This window comes from Protopterus annectens, chromosome 6.part0 (genome assembly GCF_019279795.1).
Source record: "Protopterus annectens isolate FY-2018-M chromosome 6.part0, PAN1.0, whole genome shotgun sequence".
In the NCBI taxonomy this organism is placed as follows: domain Eukaryota; kingdom Metazoa; phylum Chordata; order Ceratodontiformes; family Protopteridae; genus Protopterus; species Protopterus annectens.
This window is the reverse complement of record NC_056737.1, coordinates 1,895,370,143-1,895,396,250: the sequence shown is the minus strand read 5'-3', so window position 1 is coordinate 1,895,396,250 and position 26,108 is coordinate 1,895,370,143.

Below are 26,108 nucleotides of genomic sequence, written 5' to 3'. Positions count from 1 at the left end.
GCGGTTATGGGCCACAACAGGTACAGCATGCTGGCATGTGTCTTGACTACACATCAAACTTTGTGTATCTTTGTCACCTGTTGGTACACCGGTGGTAGTGTTACAGAATGACAGGTGTGTCACAGACTTAAGAATGTTTGTGTCCCAGGAGTCTGGATGGTTCAACTATGAACACATGGAGGCAATGCAGTGGCACATGATAGAAAGGCAGCACAGCAGACATATGGCATCAGCAAGGTATGTCAGTATGCATGCATGGCTCCCTAGGTTCATATGTGTAGAACAGTGTGTCAGGGACATTGGGGACAGTCAGTGTCATCGTGGTTTTATACCCTATGACAAGGTCTGCTACTCTTGATAAGTGTCACTTGTGTATGCTGCACATACAAAACTAGATGGTAGCAGACATCAATTATGCTTATGTAGATGAAGGCGAGGTAGGGCCAGAGGATACCCACAGGCCATAAACTGCATCACCAATCCACAGAGATAGACCAGATGGCCATGTCTCCAGTGCTGCAAAGGGTTATGTTTCAACACACACACACACACACACACACACACACACACACACACACACACACACACACACACACACACAAGTTGAATATTGTGAGATTATAATCACTACCTATCTAGTTATACACACTATAACTTGCAGTAAGTATTGCATGTGCCACATCAGCAGGCTTTGTAAAGGAGGGCAATGTTGGAATCAGCAGCTAGTCAGATGGCATAAAATGCATAACCATTGGACAGAGATAACCCATATGAGCCTGTCTGAAGTGATGCATGAGGATATATTTACACACACACGCAAGTTGGATGATGTGATATTAGAACCCGTACCTATGTAGTAGTACACAATATACCCTGCAATACTTATCGGATGCACCACAGTATTCATCTGTTATTTTATTTTCAGCCAGTGCTCTTAAGGTGGATGACATCTGCAGGCCTTGGGGAGGAGAGACTTTAGAGGCCAGCGGCCAGTCACAGGGCCATAAAATTCATACCATTGGACAGAGATAGCCTATATGGGCATGTCCATACAGCTGTGAGAGGATATATTGATACACACACACACACACACACACACACACACACACACACACACACACACACACACACTCACAGATCTGTATGATGCAAGATTAGAACTCCTACCTATCTAGGTATTACACACTACAACTCACAGTACACATTGCATGTACCACAGATTATGTCTGCTGTACATGCTGCTGCAAGCACAGTACTTGTGGACTACACAAAGTGATCTGCTGATAACCAGCATGTGTGGCCTGCAGAGTGATACTGCTTGGTACTGTTATTGTAGCTAGTGTCCCAGGGGTAGGATACCTGGTAATATCCCACTATATGTGTACATCTACTTGCCTGGCTGTATGTGGCTGTTTGCAGTTTGAGAGGCGGACATGTGGCCAGGGACAATATGGCTTGTCCACAGCATGCATTGCACCCCTTGTACATTATATCACCTGTGTACGTGTGCCTGTCTACAAGGTGCAGTCTGCAGGCACAGGGGGTCTGTGTGTGGGTGAATTATGTACTATTACCATTTTGGCCTGGTCCCATCAGACAACTGTTGTGATGTGTAAGTACAGATAACCCTAGAATTCTGGGGTATATGAGGGCATTCATACATCCCCACCCATCATATCTATCTAAATGTGTATAACAGGGATGTCTCCTTAAATGTTGTTGTGTATGTACATTATGTAAATGTGTTATGTACATATATGTGAGGAGTCTATGTAGCATTGTACTTTATGTAACTATATGTACCTCTTGTAAATATATATATGTGTGTGTGTGTGTGTGTGTGTGTGTGTGTGTGTGCCACATACTGATAGAGCCACTAATCAAGTGTGAGGGGGAAAGGGAGAGACAGATATGTATACATAGCTGTATGTATGTGCAGACATATTTTTCACATAGTAGGTCTTTGGGCAGTAGAGGCCACAGACTTGAGCTTAAGTTAGCTAAGTGTAGGAGCATGCCCAGTGTGATTGTCAGTACTGACAAGGTGACTCCAGGCCAGAGCTACCTGGACTCCATTCTGGGATTATGTGTGCTGCAGGCTGCTGCACCTATTACCACAGTACTGTAGTTTCATGATATTGTCCAAGGAATTCCTTGCTGTTTGTGCCCTTAATATTTGACTCATACCTCACAACTGTACAGATCTTCACAGACTGTCCAGACGTGTGCCTCTTTTTTTGTCTGTTTCACATAACATTGTGGTTTGCTGTCAAATTAGTGGCAGATCAGTAAAGATTGCAGTCAATAATTAATGACAGACATTTACGTTTCAAACTCTATACACATCAGGAGATTCATGCTAATGCAAGACCTGTTATTCTATCAACATTCTATGTTTGTAGGAGCAACTATTTGAAACCTGTCCTATTTGTGGGCCTTGGTCTCACTTTTATTCATGGCTTTGGCCAGATTTCCTGCTGTAAGAGGATGAGATGCATGATGTGACTGGGGTACATGATATAACACCACACACATGGTGACAGTCTGCATATGCTTCCCTGTGCATGTGTTTGCAGAATGTCCAGCATCTTGCCCCATGTGCCTGCTGTGTTCTTCATACATTTGTGGTTTTCCAGTACTATACTGTAAACAGAGGTCACTGACTTTTTGTAACAACTGGCACAGTTAAGTGATGGCCTTTACAACCTGCAGCTAATCTAACCTGTTGCAACCTGCTGTTATACTAGCTACCTGCAAGGTTACTCAGAACATGTATAATGTCTGTAAGTATGGGCCTTTGTGCCCCCATTCACTCTGGCTTTGTCCAGCTTTGTTGCAATAACAGATTGAGTAGTTATGGCAGATTGTGGGAATACCACTATATAAGTACCTGACATGCAAAAGATGTTGGAGGCTGCCAGATTCTAACCATCAACACAATCGCCCATGCTACTGTCCCTAGCCCTGTGAGGCACACCAGCCACCAGATGGAGAGGTGTCATTCCTCACACTATCAACAACATACAGGACTTGTCTGGTCTGCTGGAATGTCATTGCAGACTTGCTGTTACAGCAGTTGTATGGGGACCATAATGTGCTTGGGGTGGGGGACAACCAGCCTATGCTCTGCTGGCATAGACAGTGGTGCAACTGTCCTGTGACCCCACTGTTTGGCATCTCCCTGGAATAATGTCATGGCGTTTCCACACATGTGGCCTAGTGGATATTATGGGGCACATATGAGTGAACAGAGTACTTGTTGTCCCAGGTGGCTGTTAGATCTGTACAAGTAGCCCAGTAGCCCACTATAAATCTCTGCAAGCAGCCCAGTAGCACACTATATATAGCCCATTATATTCCCTGCATACATGGGGCAGGTCCATGCATATTGCTACCATACTGTAGTCCCCCTTACAAGTAGTATATAGGAGAGTGACTTACCTTGTGAATTCAGCAGTTAACAGGCCTGTACTTTGGGACTCTGTCTGATGTATGCAGTCCACAGCCAATGCATGGTGAGGTACAGGTACTGTGGTCTGGCTGACATCATCTTTACTAATATGTATGTGAGTCAGAGTAAGGTGTCAGTCCCCAGGACTCTAGGTTGCCAGTGCGTGCGCTATGCATTGTCTCTTGGCCAAGCCAGGGCATATTGGGCACACCTATGTCTGTCTACAGAGACAGCCTCAGGGGGTTCCTCCTCTGAGTCCCCCTGTGGGTGAAGCTGTGTTGACCTAGGCACTGGTGGGGGGGCTGTGCATCCCTTCCCTTTGCTGATCCTGCTGCAGCTATTTCCGCATGATCATATTGTATAGCATGGCACATACTGTGAACATCTATATACATGTGGCTGGAGAGTACTGCAGGGCTGAGGCCCCAGAACCGTAACTTCAGCAGCCCAAAAACATGCTCTATGATGTTTCTAGTTTGTGCATGTGCCTCATTATGATTTTCTTTGGTGGATATGTCTGCATTTCTGATGGGTGTCATCATCCATGGTTCCAGTGCATAGACAGCATCCCCAAGTAAATGGCCATGTGGGATCTCCCCCCTAGCAAACATCTGGCACAGCTGTGATGCATGACAGATATGGGAGTCATGATAATTGCCAGGCCTGCCAGCACACACATTCAGGATAATGCCCAGGGCATTGCACACGACCTGGCAGTTAATGGAGTGATACCCCTTGTGATTGATGTAGATTCTACCCTCTTAACCAGGTGATGTCTTGATGTGTACATGAGTGCAATCTATGGCAACCAGTATCTCAGGGTAGTGTGCTACATGGTAGAAGAGCAGCATACTGCTGGCCCTCTTCTCAGAGGTGTGGGGAAAATAAATGTGCTCACTAGCATGTGGTAGCATGTCATCCAGGAACTGGTGGAGTACCTTGGAAATAGATGCCTGTGAGACCCCCATCATGTCCCCAGTCAGTCTTTGGAAAGTACCTGTAGCTATTATCCTAAGGGCTACACATACCTTTGTTTCTACTGGGATGGGTTCCCCACTGTTGGCTGTGGGTCTGAGTTGAGTTTGGCAGAGCTCAGTGAGTTGTGTATGGTGCAGAGTATGGGGAAAAATTAGATTGCAGGGTGTATGCAACCTTTATAGTGCTCTGCTGTAGGTGTAGCCTGTGTGGTTGGCTACCTCTGATGCAGTCTACCTGCCAAGGACATCATTAATGGGTTTGACGGCCCTAGTGTAAGTGAAACAGAGCTCATCAGAAATTAATATATCATTGGCTTTCTCAGCCACTTTTTTTTGACAACCTTCCTTGCTGAGAATTGCGGGCATGCCATGCAAACCCTCACTGCAAAAATAAACAAAGCTTAGCAGTCAGTAGACACATACCCATGGAACATCACACTCAGCACAGTGTCACACTGTACAAACACATGCAAACATGATAATAAATGAGCCTCTGAGGTAAACACATATTAGCAGTGATTGTACACACACTCCTGCTCAGCTCAGCAGGGTGGTGCGCAAACAGGTGGCACTGGACTGCAATGAGCTTAACTGTTTGTGTACACACCCCCTTTCGATGTGAAGTACCTCTTCTGTGGACACCAACACAATTCTGTGCCTACAAGGATGGGATCTATGGGCACAGATACTCATTTGTGCTATTCAGTAACCTCAGCTCATTTTCATACAGATCCATGAACTGTACCTGGAAACTACACCGTTTCAGGTCCTGCCTTGTTAGTAACCACAGCAGTCTCACATTGTACATACTCCACACAGGGTCCTATAATGTATTACTGTTACATGCTCACAAATTCTGTTTTTTTACAATATTTTTATATTTATCTTTCCATAACAGCATGTTTGAGCACTGTGGTGTGCAGCGCAAATGAGTCTAGGACTATTTACTGAATGCACATTTCACTGAAAGTCAAATGATTGTGCACAAATCACTGAAAGCTCAATTGACTGAAAACACAATTCACTGAAACACATTTCACTGAAAGTTATATATGGCCTTTCCCCACTGTAGTGTGACCCTGGAGTTAGTATATATAGTAAGGGGATATGGGGGGCACCACCCCCACATTGGGGGTGTGGGGGGCTTGTCCCCCACATAGTTTGGATATATATTATGTTCAGAAAATAATAATTTATTGGAATTGCAAGTATCCATGTATATAGTTTAAAATATTTAAAATAGGTGGGGGGATATGACCCCCGTACCCCCAATGTGGAGGGGTGCCCCCCACACCCCTGTTACTATATATATATACTAACTCCAGGTTCACACTACAGTGGGGAAAAGGCCATATATAACTTTCAGTAAAATGTGTTTCAGTGAATTGTGTTTTCAGTGAATTGAGCTTTCAGTGAATTGTTCACAGTCAAATGTGTTTCAATGAAATGTGTTTTCAGTGAATAGTCCTAGACCCAGTGCAAACATACCCAGGGCATTAAAAACATGATTTTACATTATTTCCCATATGGTTTTGGACACACTATGGTTAGTGTTCACATATTTGTGTCCTCTATGCTATTTCTGCCACTGTCAGTACACTTTTCCAGTTCCTGGTGTCATTTTTACATACCGTATGTGGAAATTTTCTGTCTCACACCAACATGGGGTCTGCACGACTGCCTATCTGCTTGCTGGATCACTCTACCTGCCTCATTTGCATGCAATTCACCTGCGTATGAGGTAATGTGCATGCCATGGACACTTCTTTGTTCTCACTCTTGTGCACACCACTCAACTCCCTTTACTGGATCGCACATTGCTTACTTCCATGTAAGCAGCTTGCCACTGAGCCTACATGGCAAATAAGTCTGTGTAGGCTTTATTGAATTCTGCCTGTGTTTTTTTCACTCTTTTTTTTCATAAAAGCATGTTTGTGCACTACAGTGAGCTGTGCAAACATACCCAGATCACTAAAAAAAAAAAAATATTTAAAATTATTTCCCTTATGTTTTTGGACACATAACTGTATGTGCTATGCCATTTCTGTCCATCTGCCTGTGTTTTTACAGCCCCTGTTGTCTATCTGAAATCCTGTACATAGAATTTTTCCGTGTACACTACGGACAGCAACATGGGGTGTGCAGGTTTGCCTATCTGCTTGCTGGATCACTCTACTTGCCTCATTTGCATGAGATTCACCTCTTTATGAGGTGATCTGCATTACCCAGAACTTCCCATGTTGGCGCGCTTGTGCATATTGCTCAACAGTGCTTACTGGATTGCAAACCTGCATACTTTTGTGTAAGCAGAGTGCCACAATGCCTACACAGTAAAAAAAGACCATGTAGCCTTTATTAAAAATTACTCTACAGTCTTTTGCATATTATCTAACTTGTATTCTTTGACATCTTAGCATATGATTCAAAATAATATGATTATTTACTTTTAGACACGAAGAAGTAAACTGGACAGTTCTTAGAATGTTTAGAACTCTGGCAGCATCACAACATTCTAACAAGCTAGTAATTAAATAATTAGATGGTTGAAATAATCAATACATCATACATTCTTTAAATGATGTTTCAAGTCCTTTCTTTTTAACAATAAACTTAAACTTAACATTACATTTACTGGAAGCATAATGCTTCGCTAATGCATTCTTACGTCCTACATAAAAAGAAGGAAGAAGACAAAAAAGCCAAAAGCTTCAAGAATTTATTTCAGAGTAGGATGGAGAAACCTGTTTCGGCTCAAGCAACTAGAGACAGTAGTGAGGTGGGTGATGATGTTCCTTGCCGTTCGGAGTGTTTGGCGGCCAAAAATGGTAGCAATGGTAATAGAGATGTACAGCCATCTACTAGTCAAACATCTAGTTCTTCAAATTTTGAAAGTGCACCGGTGCAACAACCAGTAACTGTTTATCAAATAGGAGCACAGGGCACAAGGACATGGGCAGAGGTAACAGCAGTAAACCGCCCTGCAGGAAATTACCATTACAACAACCGCAACAATTTTCGGAAAAGGAAATGGAAAAACCAGAGATATCAACAACGGAGGTACTAGATAATAGTGACATTCAATTTAAAATTGTTAATTTGTCTTCATTCTTTTTGAATGAAGAAACTTGTTGCTTGTTATCTAAAGGATGGAACTTTGTGCCCAGTTCAAGAACCGACAAATGTGATGTTATTAACTCACTTAGAGACTACGTCAGAAAATTAAATTTCAGGATGATTTTTGATAATGATGCTTTTATTTCAAAAGAGTTAAGAAAACCTAGTTTGTTCAACCCCCATTTAAAAAAAGAATTAGAAATTTTCCTAATGACGAGAGAAATGCAAATTATTGATTTATTAAGCCAGCCTGCTAGTTTTAAGTATTATAACTTAAACAAACATGAAAATAGTATTCTTAAGTGTCTTTTGAATAATCCAGTTATATTGATTACCAAGGCAGATAAAGGTGGAGCTTTGGTGGTGTTAAATAAGCTGGATTATGAATGCAAGACGTATAATATGTTATCTGACACTAAGTTTTATAAAAAAGTTTTTTCTCTGAAGTGAGAAAGTCATTTGCGTTCATTGATTCTATGATAGAGGAGTGGTTTTAGACTAATAGAATTACAGATGACATCAGAAAGTGTCTAAGAACAGACACTCCTAAACTAAGCCGTGTATTTGGTCTACCCAAAATTCATAAGTGTTTGGATGATCCACCCATAAGGCCAATAGTATCCAGTGTTAATAGTAAGACTGAGGCTTTAGCTATATATACTGATAGGTATTTGCAAAGAGTTGTTGAAAAAAGGTCCCACCTTTATCAAAGATACTTTTGAGTTCAAGAAGAAGGTGGAAGATTTGTTAATAACTGAAAATGTTATATTAGTTACTCTTGATATCCAGTCTTTATATACGATGAAACCAAATGTTGAGGGACTGGAGACAATAAGGGTAGAATTACTTAATTCTAAAATTTATTCTAAAAATACAGTTGACTTATTGATGGAAATGCTTGCTATCATTTTAAGTTATAATTATTTTGAATTTGACAATTGCATTTACCATCAGATAAACGGCGTTGCAATGGGTGCCGCTATGCTAATTTATTTATGCAAGGCTGGGAAAGAATCAATATTTTAGGAAGTATTTTTTTTGATAATATTAGATTTTATATCAGATTTATTGACTATGTTTTTCTTTTATGGAAAGAGGATGAAAACAGTTTGAATAGTTTTATTATGTATTTAAATGGCGTTAACACATATTTGCAGTTTACAGCAGAGTATAGCACTATCAGTATTAAATACTTGGATGTGGAGGTGATTACGAGTGGTGAAAAGATTTATACCAAGATATTCAAAAAAGAAGTTCAAAATAATAACTACTTACATTATAGTAGTATGCATCTGAAAGGGATGAAAGATAATATTGTTAAAAGTCAGTTAATACGTGTAAACAGACTTACTAAATATGACAGTGATTTTGATAAAGAGAGTAGTTTAATGTGTGAAAAATTTAGATTTAGAGGCTATCCCTCTGATGTTACTCATAATGCTTTAAAAGAAGTCGATTATTTAAGATATAACAATGCTACGTTTAAGAAAACCATCATGAGTAATGGAGAGTTTGGTGTTCGTATGCAAATTAGTAATTCAGTAGATAGTTATAATATTAAAAAGTTAATTACTAATAATTGGAAAATATTACAAAGTTCAGTTGAGTTCAAAGATCGATTGGGGGATAGACCTCAGTTTATGTACCAAAAAGGCAAAAGTTTCAAGAATTTATTTCACAGTAGGATGGAGAAACCTATCAGTCTAAATACTAAAAAATTAGGGATGCTCAAGTGTTTTAACTGCAAGTTATGTGATTATTTACTAACGGATGTCAGTGAAGTCAATATTAATGGTTTTAAATATAATTTTATTAAGTCTTTCAGTTGTAAAAGTAAGTATGTTGTATATTTAATTTTATGCCAATTATGCCCTTCTTTTTATGTAGGACGTACTTTCAGAGAATTATATAAATGAGTGTATGACCATAAGTATGCTGTTGAAACAAGTGACTTAAAGAACGCATTAGCAAAGCATTATGCTTCCAGTAAATGTAATGTTAAGTTTAAGTTTATTGTTCTGGAAGAAATTTATAACTATGACAGAAGTTTTGATGCAGAGAGTGAATTAAGCTGGAGAGAATATACGTGGCAAGTGAGGCTTAATGCCTGTTTTCCACCTGGCTTAAATAATAGAGATGAATTTACTGCTTACTTAAAAAGAAAGGGCTTGAAGCATCATTTAAAGAATGCATGATGTATTGATTATTTCAATTATCTAATTATTTAATTACTAGCTTTTTAGAATGCACTTTAAATTGGTAGTGCTTTGTATCATTATTCAGTCTGAAGAACTCACTACAGGTGATGAAAGTGCTTACTGTTTAATGTTTTATTAAAGCTTTTGGGTGTTCTTGGCCATCTTTTTTATTAGTTTTTTCATTTTCGTTAAGGTCGGCTACTGTTTTTTGGTGTTTTTTAGACAATAATGACAGTAAGTACTGATGAATACAGCTGGAATATCACATGATGTACAGTCAGTCAGGTCCTCTCTGTCCATGAATGTCACACAGGCATAGTTCAAACATTGGCCAGGTGTCTCTGACTGTTCCTGATGTACTCTGCCTAGGTCACTGTGTACTTCACACCCATATTTCATCACTTGACAGCTATAACTAACATAGCTGTTAACTCCCTACAGCAGGACAGCAGGTTATAGCCAATAGTAGTGGGGGGACACAAGCAACAGAGTGTACATATCGAGCATACAACATAAGGGAATGAATACAGTACCAGATATTAATGTACCATAACTGTTTTCTGAGGATTCTGGCATGTGACCGCTAGATTCCCCACAGTCTGGGAACAACCATTATGTATTGTCCAACTGTTTGCCAGACATCCGCATTTGTCTGCCTGAGGGTCCACATATATCAGACACATGTACACATTCTGCAAACATCTGTGTACTGAGAATGTCAGACACCTACTGGGAGGCTACCCTACAGCACGTTTCCAGTGCTGTCTGTCATTGGGTCACACAGATGTTGCTAGACTGTCCTCATACACTTGTAGTATCACTCACCTATTTGTTGGATGGTGGCTGTATTACATGATACTGGGACATCGCCCATAGGAGACACACCACATTAGACGGCAGTGATGGGTGTGGAGACATAACAACGCAGTCCATCACAGCACACAGGGGCATAACTGTTATACCATGGATCATAGGGGTTACTAGGCTATAGGTTTTGATGTCCTCATAAGCCCAGCCCAAAGTTTAGCCCATGTTTATGCAAGTCAGAACCTGATGACTCAGTCCAACAGGGATACAGGTGGTATCCGAAGGGTGTATGTCCTGTTTACCATCCAGTTATCCAGGTTTCACCTAAAAAGGGATAAAGAGATACTCTTTCTGATGTGAACAGGGTATCCATTCTACAGCTGGGTGAATGTCTGGGACACACATCTGACCTGCCAACAAGTCCTGTTGGTGTCACAGACTAGGTTGAGGGTGCATGCACAGGTTACTCAAGTGGAGCTTGACTTGTGGATGTGGAGTCCGTGATCACCTTGCATGCCAGCCAGAGGTCACCTCTGAGGAGTCTGTATGAAACTGGGTAGAGGAATAGGGCTTTTAGCCTATCTGTGTATGATGGATGTTTGAGATTCTGGTATTCCCTGGTGAGGAAGCGCTTTGGTCTCCCCTGCTGCTCCATGTGCTTTGCAAGGTACATGATGAAAGGGGCATTATACTCAATAATGGGCCTTATTGAGGAAGAATACAGGAATGTTATGACCCCCATGTCCATGGATGAGATGGGCCAAGTAGAAGGCTTTCCTTACAATGGAAGCAACATGGTGGTCATATATCATGGTGCCATCAACCTCCCTCACAACTGATTGCATGCTTAGGATGTTGTTAGTAATGTGACAATTTGTGGGGATATCACTCTCCCCAAAGGGTATGATGCTGTATATTGTGGTATGCAGCCTGAGGCCATGTGTCTGGCACCACTCATGTGTCTGCATGAGACCCTCCTGGCAGATGTCCACATCACTAGGAGATTTGCTGACAGCACCCAGCATCCAGTCATCTGCAAATGTGGCTGGCCATATCCCACTGGTTGTGCCCTGCACCTCAAAAGAGTAAATTATACATAGAGACCTCAAGACAGAACACTGGGTTCTGCTGAAAGTTACAGGTCTACAGCTTGAGGTGGCTTCCCATATATTGACTAGGTGGATGCTGTCAGAGTGCCAGTGTGCTACTAATCTGGTAACATATGCATTGATGCCTAGTTGAGAGCATATATCTATTAAGGACAACTGGGGAATACTGTCAAAGTCTTTGGCCAGGTCATGGTAGGCATTGTGCAGTGTCTCCCCCTCATTCATGGCTTTGTTGACTGTGTCAAAGAAGTCAACCAAATGTAACAGACATGATCCCCCCGACAAAGCCAAACTGTGCGTGATCAAGTGTGTGGAGGTCACCAATGTCTTGTTATTCAGGTTCATGATAATCTGTTCCACAGCCTTGCAGATCAGGCTAGTTAGGCTGATGGGTCTATAATGTGCCGAATTGGTGGACACTCAGTCTTACTGTAAAGGGTTGACAGTGGGTGTCCTCCACTTGGCTGGGACAAAGGCTGTATTAAGGCTTTGGTTGAATACAGTGCCTAATTGTGCTGCAGGTTCATGCTTGAGGTTATGTAGGATGCATCCTGCAATGTGAATGGGTCCCATGGAGGCTGCATTCCATGACTTTGTGATGCCAGTGATGACTTGTTCTTTAGATATAAGGAGAAGAGGGTGGGTACTGGGGATGTACTGATGGGGGGACAAGTGGTGAAGCTTTAACTGACGCTGTCAGGCAGCAAGTTTGCTATATCTACAGCACTTGCATATCTGGTGTCCTTGACCACCATTTCTGAGCAGATCTGGGTGCTTCCTTTAAGGTTGCAGACATATGTGAAGAAGGAAATACGACTGTCTGTAGTGGATGTCTCAAATATAGGCTCAGAGTTTGCTTTGCCGGATTTCAGTACTGCTCTTATTTGCTTGTTCAGGCTAAGGAGACATTGCTTCAAATTGGGCAGCTGCTCCTTTATTGTCTTGGACAGCAGTATTTCACTTCTGTTATAGAGTCTATTTATTGCAGATGTCCACCAGACAGATTTACTTATCCTTGTCGGGGATGATGTAGTCCTGTCGGGTATACCTGACTCCATGCATCTATACAAATGCATGTATTGCATTTATGGATATTGGTGCAGTTCTTACAGAGGGAAAGGGGGCTGTGAAGCTGTTTATACTATTGCTCAGGAGGCTTTAATCAACTTTGAAGATGCTTGTATGTTTGACCCTAGCTAGATGGGTATTCTGGTGGATGGTGACTGCAGATGTGACCGCTTTATGGTTAATTTTACCACGGTGGATGATACTGTAGGTATGCTGCAATGGCTACCCATGTTGTTTGATATCAACTCCAAGCGATCTTCACCTCATGTGGGGGTAGTAACTAGCTGTTCCAAGGTGTTTGCATTGCCAAATTCTATGAATCTCTTTGCATTTGTTTGCTGGCATGAGTAGTTCTTGCAATCTATGTTTGGGTAGTTAAAGTCACCCAGGATCAGAGTACAGAGTCAAATCCTGATAGAGCTGTACCGGTCCATATAGGCAGAATGGACTGACTTCATAGTCATTTGTGGGGGCCGGTAGCTAGCTATGATTTGAATAGGGTTCTTGGCAAACGTTAACTGCACCTGGATTGTCTCCTGTGCATCTTACTGTTTGACCATCCTGGAAGTGTATATGTCTTTCATATATAGTGAAACCCCATGTCCTTAGGCTTTACTGCCCACACCTTGGCGGTCTGACTGTATGATAGGATGGGTGACCATGCAAGGCTGGGGTGCTCTCTGTAGTTTTGAACAATGTGTCTGTAACTGCACAGATGTCAGCATTTTCCAGGGTTAAGACTGCTTGCAATGAGTGCAGATTCATGTTTAGAGATTGCCTTCAATTTGTGATTTGTGACAGTTTGATGTTGGTAGCGTTAACGTTACCACTTTTCCTAATAAAGGAAGTATAGTGGTGATAAGAACCATGGCCAGAAGCCTGAAGACTAGGTGAAACAGATGGTAGCCATCTCTGGAAAAGCATCACGGTCTGTTGATCATATTATCCTAGGCTGTCAGGTACTGGATTACCCCAGAATGGCACCAGAAACCAAGCCAATTGTTAAGGTCAATCATTTCCTGATAGTATTGTGGCATCATTCTGGGTGATGGCAGAATGCTGCTTAAGGCTAGGGACATACCTGCCTGGGACACATAATCAGTGGGCTCAATTATGTCTCACTTCATATAGTCCAGAGAAGTACTTCTCAGGTCAGGCACGCCAACATGGACTATGACAGACTCATAACAGTACCTGTTGTTGAGACATAGCAGTGTGTATGGGATATGACAGATTCTGGCACCTGACAGACAAGTAAATGTGACCTACCCCATATACAGCCTGGTGAGAGGCACATTTGTGTGTCTCACAATGGAGTCTCCTAAGACTAATATGTTTGATTTATGGTGATGCCTTAGTAACTGTGGGACACAGATGTGTGGCTATGCATGGTATGTGGTGTGGAGGACTGTGGAGTTTGCATGTGATTTTGAATTGAAGGTTTCCTTTGTTTGGGGATGGTTATGTTGAGGACCTCCGCATATGTGGGTGTGTGTTGTGTAGGTTTGGGTAGTGTGTAAGGTGTACTGATTGTGTTGACAACCTTTTTGGTGCCATATATGCAGGCTTGAGATGGAGAGAGCATGGACTGTAGGTTCCTAATGTCATTGCATCTCTCACAAATTGTGTTCCTTGGTGGTGTTTGTAGATGGTTGTTTGTGTACATGAAGCAGTTGCTACACTGTGTCAGGATGCCCATATTAACCAGACTGGCAACTAGCAGGGGGAAACTGTAAGACATTGTCCAGCCATATTTGTCAGAATCTGAGGGAGGAAGGCCAGGGAGACTGAAGGTGTGTGCCTACAGCCCAGGTGCTTAAAACAGAAGTAGGAGGCTTATACTACCGCATATTATGTAGACAGGCTATAAACAAGCAGTAATAGGTGCAACAGAAAAGATGCATTTGAGCACATTAGAGAACATGCAACAAATAGCAGGAAACAGTACGATGAGGAGGAAAATGCTTGATGTATTGCCACTGTGTTGCTGATAGCCACATATATACTGTGGTGATAGATGGTGGGGTATGATATGGGAGTTAGCGGAGGATAGTGCTGGCAAATGTGGATGTGCAGGGTGTGCACATAATGGAGAGCAATGTATGTGATCCTGTGACTTATTCCCCTCTTCTTGTCTTTCAGGAGTGATGTACAGATGGAATAACCCACCTTTTTCTGCAGCTGAGAATGAAGTTATAGTTGACGGCACCAGACTGCATCATGATGTCCTGCTGTTAAGGAGTCACCGGAATCAGGAACAATGCACTGCAGTGTGGACAGAACTCATTGCATCAGTAAATCATGAGGACTACAGCAAAGAAGCTATGAGCAGGTCAGACACCGGGCTACAGACATGATAAATGCTGCATGGCAAAGGGCCGCAGCTGTGGCCAGGGACCATGCTGGCACCGGTGGAGGGCCTGCAACACAGCAACCACTCACAGCCATAGAGCAGTTCCTGGCAAACCTGGGTTTAGCCACCAGCTTGCAAGCATCCATCACCCCCATACATAGTGGAGGTGGGTGGCACAGCGTATATAGCAGAGAAACATTCAGGTAAGCCTCCTGTGGTCATCACTTTAATACCGTAGCAGTCATAGTGGCAGCCTCTGCATACCTGTGCACGGATGTCAGGTCAATCTGCATTGGGGGGGTTGTAACACACACGTGTGCACACATACTCAGAATGTCAGCAATGTGGGTAGTATCACAGTTTGTGCTGTACATGTTGATATACACACATATTATCCTGTACCAATGCCACATTTCTGTTTGGTGACAATACCTCTCCCCCACAATTCCATTGGTACATCTGGTGTGGTCTGAGTTCAACATCCTATAGCTGGTGTGTGTGAAACTGTTTTGTTATGGCTCATCTATACCCTAGAAATGTTAAGGACTGTCAGTTTGCCATGGATACAGCTGTTAAGCTTAGCATAGTACAATACATGTATGTTCAGTTGTGGAGGGGTTCACTGCAGTGCATTGAAGTGGTAATTACAGTAGCATATTTGCAGGAGCTGTAATATATTTGCACATATTTTTGTGAGGGTGTATGCAGTCTACTCTACAGAGGGAAATAGTATGGTGGAGCCGGGTGCACTGTTTTTTCGGTGAAGGTATATAACATATACTGACATGTCACTTATCTCACAGGTGTATAATACTGGCGATGTTAACTGGATGTAGCTGCACTGCATGTTGTTAAGGGCCTGTCTTGTCTGTCTCTGTTGTGGTCAGTTTGTGTGTTGTCCATGGGATCAGTAATAAGGTGTAGTATGTATAATGCAATTGTGGCACCTCCCGTGTGTGTGTGTGTGTGTGTGTGTGTGTGTGTGTGTGTGTGTGTGTGTGTGTGTGTGTGTGTGTGTGTGTGTATCAGCAGACATAATAGTGCATGTATTAATGTAGTCATGTTGTCTTCCTCCTCACAGGTGACTCTGGGGGTTGGAGTCTCTCCCCCTCACAACCTGATGTCAGTGTCTCATTGGACTCTGATGATGATGGTGGCCATAGTAAGGCACAGGTGGGGTTGTTGGGGGCTGAGTCTGTCCCATGGATTGACATCCCACTTCCTCCCCCAATGTCTCCACGCACAGTCAGTATGCCCTCACATACCCAGTCCCCTGTGGCCACAGATATTGAGACAGTCAGAGGGTGGTGGCATTGAACAGGACAGTGTGGTACTATGGCATCTGTGTCTGTAGACACTAGCCATAGCCAGACAGCTAGCGAGGTCTCACACAGCCAGATTGACAGGGGTGCTCAAAGGAGGACTGCTGCCCATCCACCACCTGTCACAGGTGTCACATCACAAGTCACTCGATACATGTTTTAGTCCATCATGGAGGCACAGGCATGCTCTGAACGCAACACCAGACTGATGCTCAGCATCATGGATGAATCACTGTCTAGCATCCATGACTCCGTCCATAAGACTGCTGGTGCCATGCATCATTTTGCAGATGTAGTGGACAGACAGTGAGGTGAGACATTGTCAATCTTTGATCACGCATAGTCTGTGCTGGAACATGTGGTGGGAGTAGAGCATTGGACAAGTGGATATAGGTCAGCACCAACATCAGCTACAAGTCCATGTGGCCATGCACAGTCATGCTTCCATAGTGGCAGTACCACAAGCACTGCAGGAGGGAGGGTGCTGTCCACACCGCAATGTGGCTGGCCATGTGCACATGGTCATGGTCAGTCCTGTGAGGGACATGGAACAAACAGACTACAGTCACCATCAGCAAGAAGTACTACATCTGACCCTTGGCATGGTGGTGCCAGTGCCACTCCTGGTAGAGCCAGTTCCCATGTTCATGGCTAGAGATGGTGAACTGTACATTCTGCCATGCATGGTCCACAGCTGTCTAACATACCCTCTTGTAAGGCTAGCACTTGGTTTGACTGTCTACTTGCACACACTCACACATCACTGTGACATGTAGATCACCAACAGACACACACACACACACACACACACACACACACACACACACACACACACACACACACACACACACACACACACACACACACACAGATTGTCTCCATGGCCCAGCTGACCAGCACCCCTCCAGACACACACACACACACACACACACACACACACACACACACACACACACACACACACACACACACACACACACACAATGTCAACTGTGTGGGGCAGTCTAGGTTTTTGGCAACCCCACACCACACCCTGTGCATGTGATGATACCTGTGCCCCATCCCTGTCATCCATACCATCGAAACAGGGACATGCAAATATGTGCCTGATGCACAGGATGACTATAGTACATTTAATGACAGTTTGTAGTGCAGTGGTGTTATGCCCTGTAAGGTGCTGTCTGCTGGCATGTGTCATGAGTACATATCAAAGTGTATGTACCATTGTTCCATGATGCTGCATTGGTGTCAGTATTGCTGACTGACTGTTGTCTCCCAGGCATTTTTCTGTTGCTGTTCCAGGGGTCTGTGTGTCTGTGCAGTGACAGTGGATCAGGACGGCATGGTGGCAGCACCAAAATGTGACTTTGCCAAGGTACTGCTGTATATGTACATGGTTACCTAGGTAAGTAAGTGTAGAACAGTGTGTCAGGGACAATGGGGACAGACAGCGTTATCTTGCATGCATTGCCATGACACAGCATGTTACTCTTGATATATGTCACCTGGGAGTTAAATCGGATCATAGATTCATAGGATCATAGGAGGTTACTAGAGTAATGGCCATAGGGTTTTTAGCCTGGCCATTAGTTTCTCCCCAGAAAGAAACATCAGTCAGCACCTGTTGCCCCTGTCAATGAGGGACACAGGTGGGACCCCTGGTACAGATTTGTGGTTTCCCATCCACTCATCACAGTTGCACTTGAAGAGGGTCAGCATGATACTCTGTTTGACGTGTATAGGAATTGTATTCCTGATATAGGTCATCCTCTGGGAAACAAACCTGTCTCTCCAACAGGTTGTGTTGATGTCACATATCAGATTCAGGCCTGTCATGCAGGTAATGGGTGATGAGTTACACTTACACATATAGGGCAGCTGTAGTAGGGCAGGGTCCAACATTGCCTTGTAGGTCTGACACAGCCCACCTCTGAGCAACCTGTCGGATACCAAATGGAGTAATAGTGATTTGAACCTGTCTGCATGGGATAGGTGTTGGAGGCTATGGATTACCTTTGTGAGGTATTTCCCTGGCCTTTCCAGTTGGTGCAGCTCTCTGGACAGGTACATGCCAAATGGGGCATTGTAGTAAAATATTGGTCTATGGAGTGACGACTATAGACAGGTAATGATCACCTTTTTTCTGGATGCAATCTCTTAACCTATGAGATGAACCATGTACAAGTGTACAAGGCTTTTCTGACCACTGCTGGTACATGCTGGTTGAATGCAAAATTGTTATCAACCTGAGTTCTCTGGTTTCTCAACACAGGCTGTGTGTTTAGGGGGTTGCCATTGGTGTGGTAAACAGTGGGGGCGTGTCTTTGCTGAATGGTATCATGATACAGTTTTTTGCATTTAGCTTGAGGCCAGGACATTGGCACCAGTCCATATGTGATGTAAAATCATCTTGCAGTATGTTAACAGTTGGGGAGTCAATGACAGACAGCACTCAACTTACAGTCATCCACAAACTTGGTCAGTACCTACAAATGTAGGTGGTGCTGGGTAGCATTCATACCTAGATACATGTGGATTATTTAGGGGCAGCAGCTACTCACAGGGCCTCAAAATGTGTACATATTGCACACACACACATAGGCAAGACAGACTAGGTTTGCCACCTTATCAAATGCCCAGTATGGGACACTTTTTGTAGTAATGTGAGAGTTGGCAAGACAAACCATACCCACGGCGAGTGCAATGGACAGAACTTCACTTTTTTTGCAAATATAACACCGTATTTTTGTACCATTTGCCTAGATTATGCTATTTCTCATAACATTTAGGTGTTTCTAATGTAAAAGGATTTTTATGCAACTATTAGAATAATGTAGGAAATTTTTGTTGTCCTACACTCTTGGAACATTTGAATTGTTTTCATAAGACACACCTGGCCAAATATGGACTGCAACTTGCACAGTGGAACAGGTGTAACCCTAACACAGTCACACTGTTGCAAAGGGATATGAATCCATACCTATCTAGTAGACACACACACACACACACACACACACACACACACACACACACACACACACACACACACACACACACACCCACACACACACACGCACACACACTCACAGAGTTGCTGGTTTTGAGAGTAGAATCCCTATCTATTTAGTTATATACACTAGAATACTATGTACATAGTACATTTGCCATGGAGCTATTGTGTTTGGGGAGTATCTAACTGTGTTTCTAAGTTGGATGGCATCAGTAGGCCCAGAAAAGTTTACCAATGAAGGGGGTTAATAGGCCCTTAAAATTGTATAACCATCACATACAGGCAAGACAGCCGTACTGCTGCAAGGGGATATGCTTGCACACACACATATACACTCACAGTTACCACTTGTGAGATTAGAACCCTTACCTATCTAGTTATATATACATTAGTGCTACATACTTATTGCATGCACCACGGAGCTTATGTGTCTGAAGAGTGTCTAACTGTGCTTCTAAGGTGGATGACATTAGCAGCGCCTGTAAAGTAAGCTAATGTGGGGGTTATCAGGTAGGCACAGGCCTTAAAAAGTATTAGCATTGCACACACATAGGCAAGACAGACACACTGCTACAAGGTGATATACTTAACCACACACAGAATTGCCATTATTGGGATTAGAACCCCTTCCAATTTAGATGTATATACTACAGTACTGCATACTAATCGCATGCACCACTGAGCTTATGTGTTTAAAGAGTGTCTAACTGTGCTTCTAAGGTGGATGACATCAGCAGCCCCTGTAAAGTAAGGAAATGTGAGGGTTAACAGGTAGACATGAGCCTTAACTTTTATTAGCATTGCACACACGTAGGCAAGACAGACACACTGCTACAAGGTGATATACTTAACCACACACAGAATTGCCATTATTGGGATTAGAACCCCTTCCAATTTAGATGTATATACTACAGTACTACATACTAATCGCATGCACCACTGAGCTTATGTGTTTAAAGAGTGTCTAACTGTGCTTCTAAGGTGGATGACATCAGCAGGCCCTGTAAAGTAAGGAAATGTGAGGGTTAACAGGTAGACATGAGCCTTAACTTTTATTAGCATTGCACACACATAGGCAAGACAGACACACTGCTACAAGGAGATAAACTTACTCATATGCACACACACTCACAGAGTTGGTATTATTAGGATTAGAACCTGTATCTATCTAGTTGTATAGAGTATAGGGCTATGTATATATTGCATGGACCACAGAGCTTAGGTGTTTGAAGTGTGTCTGCCACAGCTGTTTGGGTGGATGACATCAACAGCTATTGACAGAAAGGCCACTGCTGTGGAGGACACTAGTCGCAGGGCCATAAAATGATTGACCATTGCACAGACATAGGCCTGTTGGGCATGTGTATACTGCTGTATGTGAATATCTATACACACACACAAGGGGGCTGAAGTGAGATTAGAACCCTCTACATTACAGCTTAGCATACTAGTTGCACGTGCCACTGGTAACAATTGGTGTGCAAGTGGCTGCAGCACTATACCACTCTATGCCATTCTGTCTCTCTCTCTCTCCCTCTCTCTCTCTCTCTCGCTATATATATATATATATATATATATATATATATATATATATATAAATATATATATATATATATATATATATATATATATATATAGTGTGTGTGTGTGTGTATATATATATATATATATATATATATATATATATATATATATGGTCTATATGACTTGTGACAGTTCATATGATCGACTGTTTATGTGGTCGACAGTTCATTTGATCGACAAGCATTTGCCCCCTTCCCCAATGTTGTGTGACCCTGGAGTTGATATATATAGTTAGGGGGGGGTGTGGGGGGCACAGCCCCCCACATTGGGGGGTGTGGGGGGTGAAGCCCCCCACCTAAATGCTTGTCGATCAAATGAACTGTCGACCAAATAAACAGTCGATCATATGAACTGTCGACCAAGTCATATAGACCCATATATATATATATATATATATATATATATATATATATATATATATATTACCTATAAATATATATAGCCACCATCTAGGTTACTCAGAGCTGTGTACTGTCCATATTTATGGCAACCTGTCCCTCTATTGTCTCTGGCTTTGTCCAGCTTTTTTGCAGTAACAAATAGTTACATATAGACAGTCTGTAGAACTCCTACCATTGGTATAGCTCACATGCAAAATAGAAGGTTCAGCCAGTCTCAATCCATGAACAGCATCAACCATGATAATGTACTTAGCCCACTAAGCCACAACAGCCACCAGACAGTGCAGTTTAACTCCTGACACTATCAACCACAGACATATATAGCACATTGACCCCTGCATATTGTGGAAATGGAACATGTCACCAGGTTGATTGGGACAGCCCTGGGATCGTGTGGTCAGCTGCTATTACTTTACAAACATAATGTTACTGTAGTTATATGGGAACATGGGTGTGTTGGGGGTAGGGGACTCTAGAATTGACAGTCATGCATCTGTCCTATGACACCGCTTTATTGCATTTCACTCACATAATGCAGTGGATTTTGCTGCCTTGGGGCCTACTGTGTATTATGGGGTGGCCAGTATTGAGCAGAGAGTTCCTGTTGTCCCACATAGCTGTCAGTTGTCTGCAGGTATCCCAGTAGCCCACTATATTCCCTTGCATGCATGCAGTAGGTCCATACATATGCTATCATAGTCTAGTACTCAATACATTTGTTGTAAGAAGAGTGACTTACCTTGTGCCTGAAGCAGTTGAGATAACAGTGCTTCAGGGCTGACTCTGGTGGATGCACACATTAGACAGCTAATATGTGGTGAGGTACGGATTGTGTGGTGTGGCTGGCATCTTTCTTACTGTGTATGTGAGTCAGAGTGAGGTGTCAGTCCCTAGGACCCTAGGATGTCAGTGCATGTACTATGCATTGCACCTTTATCAAGGCCAGGGCATACTGGGAATGCCTACATCTGCCTACAAGGACAGGCTCAGGGGATTCCCCCTCCAAGTCCCCCTGTTTCTGTGGGGACCTTGACACTAGCGGGAGCCTGTATATCCCTTCCCTTCCCTGTGATGTCCTGACACAGCTGTTTCCACAGGATCATATTGTCTAGCATTGCCCATACTGTGAACATGTGTGTAAATGTGGCTGGAGAGAGTACTGCAGGGCTCCACCAGATATATTAAGGCAGCAGAACCATGAATTGAGCAGCCTAAACACCAACTCTATGATGTTCCTAGTTTGTGATTGTTCCTCATTATGGCATTTATTGGTAGGTGTGTGTGCATTTCTGATGGGTGTCATCATCCACAGTTCCAGTGCATAGCCAGCATCCCCCAGTAGAAGGCCATATGGGATATCATCCCTGGCAGCTGTGATGCTTGCCAGATGTGGGAGTCATGATAACTGTCAGGGCTGCCAGGACACACATTCATGATAATGCCCTGGGCATTGCACACAACCTGGCAGTTGATGGAGTGATACCCTTTGCAGTTGATGTAGACTCTAACCTCCACACCAGGTGGTGCTTTGATGTGCACATGAGAGTAGCCTATGTACCCAGTACCTCAGGATAGTGTGCTGCATGGTGAAAGAGACACATATTGCTGGCACTCTCTTTAGGGGTATGAGGTAAATATATGTGTTCACTGGCATGTGTTTGCATGGCAGCCAAAAACTGGTGAAGTACCCTGGATGCAGATACTTATGAGACCCCCATCATGTCCCCAGTAGGTCCTTGAAAAGAACCTGTAGCTAGTATTCTAAGGGCTATACATACCTTTGTTTCCACTGAGATGGGTTCCTCTCTGTTGGCTCTGGGTCTGAGTTGAGGGCGGCAATGCTCGGTGAGTTAAACCCGCACTATTTCCAAAAGAAGAAAAGAAAAAAAGGGTTGATAGGAAAGTGGTGAAATGGGGCAAGCAGGGGGAAAACAATGTAAAAGGTAGGTAGAGATGTGCAGGATGGGTGTAGGAAAGGACCGTAGCTCTCCATTTCTTGTACAGCAACCAATGTGCAGGCTGCAGAGAATTTAGAATTTAGAGCCTCAGATCCAAGAGAGAGAGAGAGAAGTGTGTACGACATAACTGTCTTAATTAATTGCTGTAATAATTAATTGTGGGTAGTGTACATGGGGCAAAATGAAAAGTTATATATGGGGCATTTTTTTTTTTTTTTGTGGGACAGATGCACATTTTTTTTTTAAGGTGAGTGTGGAATGTTAGGGAAGGGTTATAGGTACGTGTGGGGAGCTAAGTTGAGTAGGAGAGGTTGCATTAGCAATCAGACAAGACAGACAAGACAGACAAGACAGGAGACAGGGGCGGTGTATGACACATGAGGGGAGGGTGCTGTGGAATCAGAGAGCCATGTGCCCCCAAATGGCAGCAGTGAGACTGTGCTCCCCACCCATGGGCAGTCAAAACTGCCCCTTCACTACCCCAAAGGTGGCTGTGCTGGGGGCTGGGTGCCAGGGCCAACCTGCCCCTCCAGGTTGGTCAGTCTGCCCTCAGTCCAGTGCATGTGATCATCAAAGCCACGTTGCATGATCTTGCTCACCATCCCTGGTAGCTGTCACTGGGTAACAACTCTCTCTATGTGCCCACTCCTGGAGGGGGGGCCTATCCTCTGAGGCGGTTCTACTCATAGCTTGTGCAGGACCAGTGGAGGGGACAGCTCCAGGTTGACACGCTGGTACCCAGTGCCATGGCCGGTTGAGGTAGGGTAGGTGGATCTGCAGGAACTGGCCAACCCAGTTGAACTATTTTGTGGCATTTTTTTTCAAAGTGTATAGGTTAGTAATGAACAGAAACTTTTAATGTTAGTTATAACAACATACCCGGCTGTTCCAATTAACCCAGTATCATAGCATTGCACAGCATATGGAACACAACAATAAGTGGGGTAACAGTCAGTATTGTAACAACATGCCAGTAATAGTTATGACAAAAGGCCAACAACATAGCTAATTCAAAAAGATATGTTAGTATGCAACCATTGTAATATATAACAATAATAAAACACAAGGCCCAGCATAACGTTTTGAGAATAACATATGTTAAAAGTAAACCATACCTGATGTATAACAATAATAAATGCAGATAAGGGGTGGTAGCAGAGAGAAAGGCATTCCATTACTACCAGTATAGGCTATATTGTTTTCAACAGTACTCTTATATACTGTACAGGTCTGCCCTTACTTTATGTATACAAGTGCCCTATAGCTTCTCTAGCACCTACATACGTCCAAGCTATCCACATGGGACAGTATGAGCCAAGCTGTGACACCTACAGGTGCACAACTACAGGGGACTAGTACATGTCATGGGAACATATATGAGTAACAAGGTGTACTGTGGAATGATATAGTGTGACTGTGATATTGACATAAACCAAGTGTATGTTAAATCTTTACATAAAAAGAAAAAATATATACACCACACAACACAATATCACCTGAAATTTAAACGTATGAGTGCACCCAAACTCAGTGGCATGCTTAGCAAGTGCATTATTACATCAGAGAAGGGGATATTATTGCTCATCAGAGAAGGGGATATTATTGCTCATCAGAGAAGGGGATATTATTTCAGGTGATTGAAATCGTTATACCTAGCATCAGAGAAGGGGATATTATTGCTTATACTGAGTATAAGGAAACAAGGTGGATTGTTCTCTTACGAGCAGATCGAGGCAGTGGCCTTAATGAAAGGGCTTCCATTAAGCCAGTTTTGAAGAAAAGAAGACTTCGTAAATTAAGTCTTTGATGGTTTTTATTTTCAGTTTTTTTGTTGAGTTTACAGTTTGTGAATGTGTTTTGGTTTAAAGTGATTTTTAGAATGTAGATTGTAAGAATGTACTGTGTAACATCCTTATTTTTAACTTTGTTCTTTATTACTCTGTATCTCTCTACTGTGACTTTAAGCGTTGATTATTTAATCGATTTATTAGATGAGATGGTTTTGTATAAAAGATAGGTTAGGTCTACTGTTTGTAAAGGTCTGATGAAGCTCCAATGCGAAAGTGCTTACCTGTTTTTGTGCTGGAATAAATAGTGGATTTTCATTTCTTTGACTGGCCGAGTGTTTGTCCTCATCGAGTTGCAGCTGTGTTTTACCTCCGATGGTGTATATATTTTTTCTTTTTATGTACATTTATTCTTTTTACACCACAGTGGTTTTACCCAGTGAATGCTAGCAATTTTAGTTTTTATTTATGTTAAATCTTTGTCCAAGGGATTTGGCAACAGTGATCACAGTATGTGACAGTGTGATACTTGTGAAACATGTATTGTGCACAGTACAGAGATGTTACGCTTATCATGCTGTCCTTGGCAGGCATGGGGTCAGATTATCAGCAGTCATTCACAGACACACCAGGCAAACAGTCATACCAAGATTAAACAGTTTTATTTGTTTTATTAACCTATATTGATATTGTACTTGTTGACTTTTTATATACTGATGTCTTATCATTTTTCTGAGCAATGCTGCTAATGCTCTGGTACATCAGACACACAAATTAGCAACCCATTTGAACAGCTACTACAGCCATTTACTTACCTGTAATTCCTGTGGGGAGAACATCTGTTAACAATACATAACTGTTTCTATAAATATGTAGTAGTACTTGCCCCTGGATTTGAACCCTGGTCTGTGTGTGACAAAATGTACATCATACCCAGCATTTATCAAACTGAGTTACTGAGCCACTGCT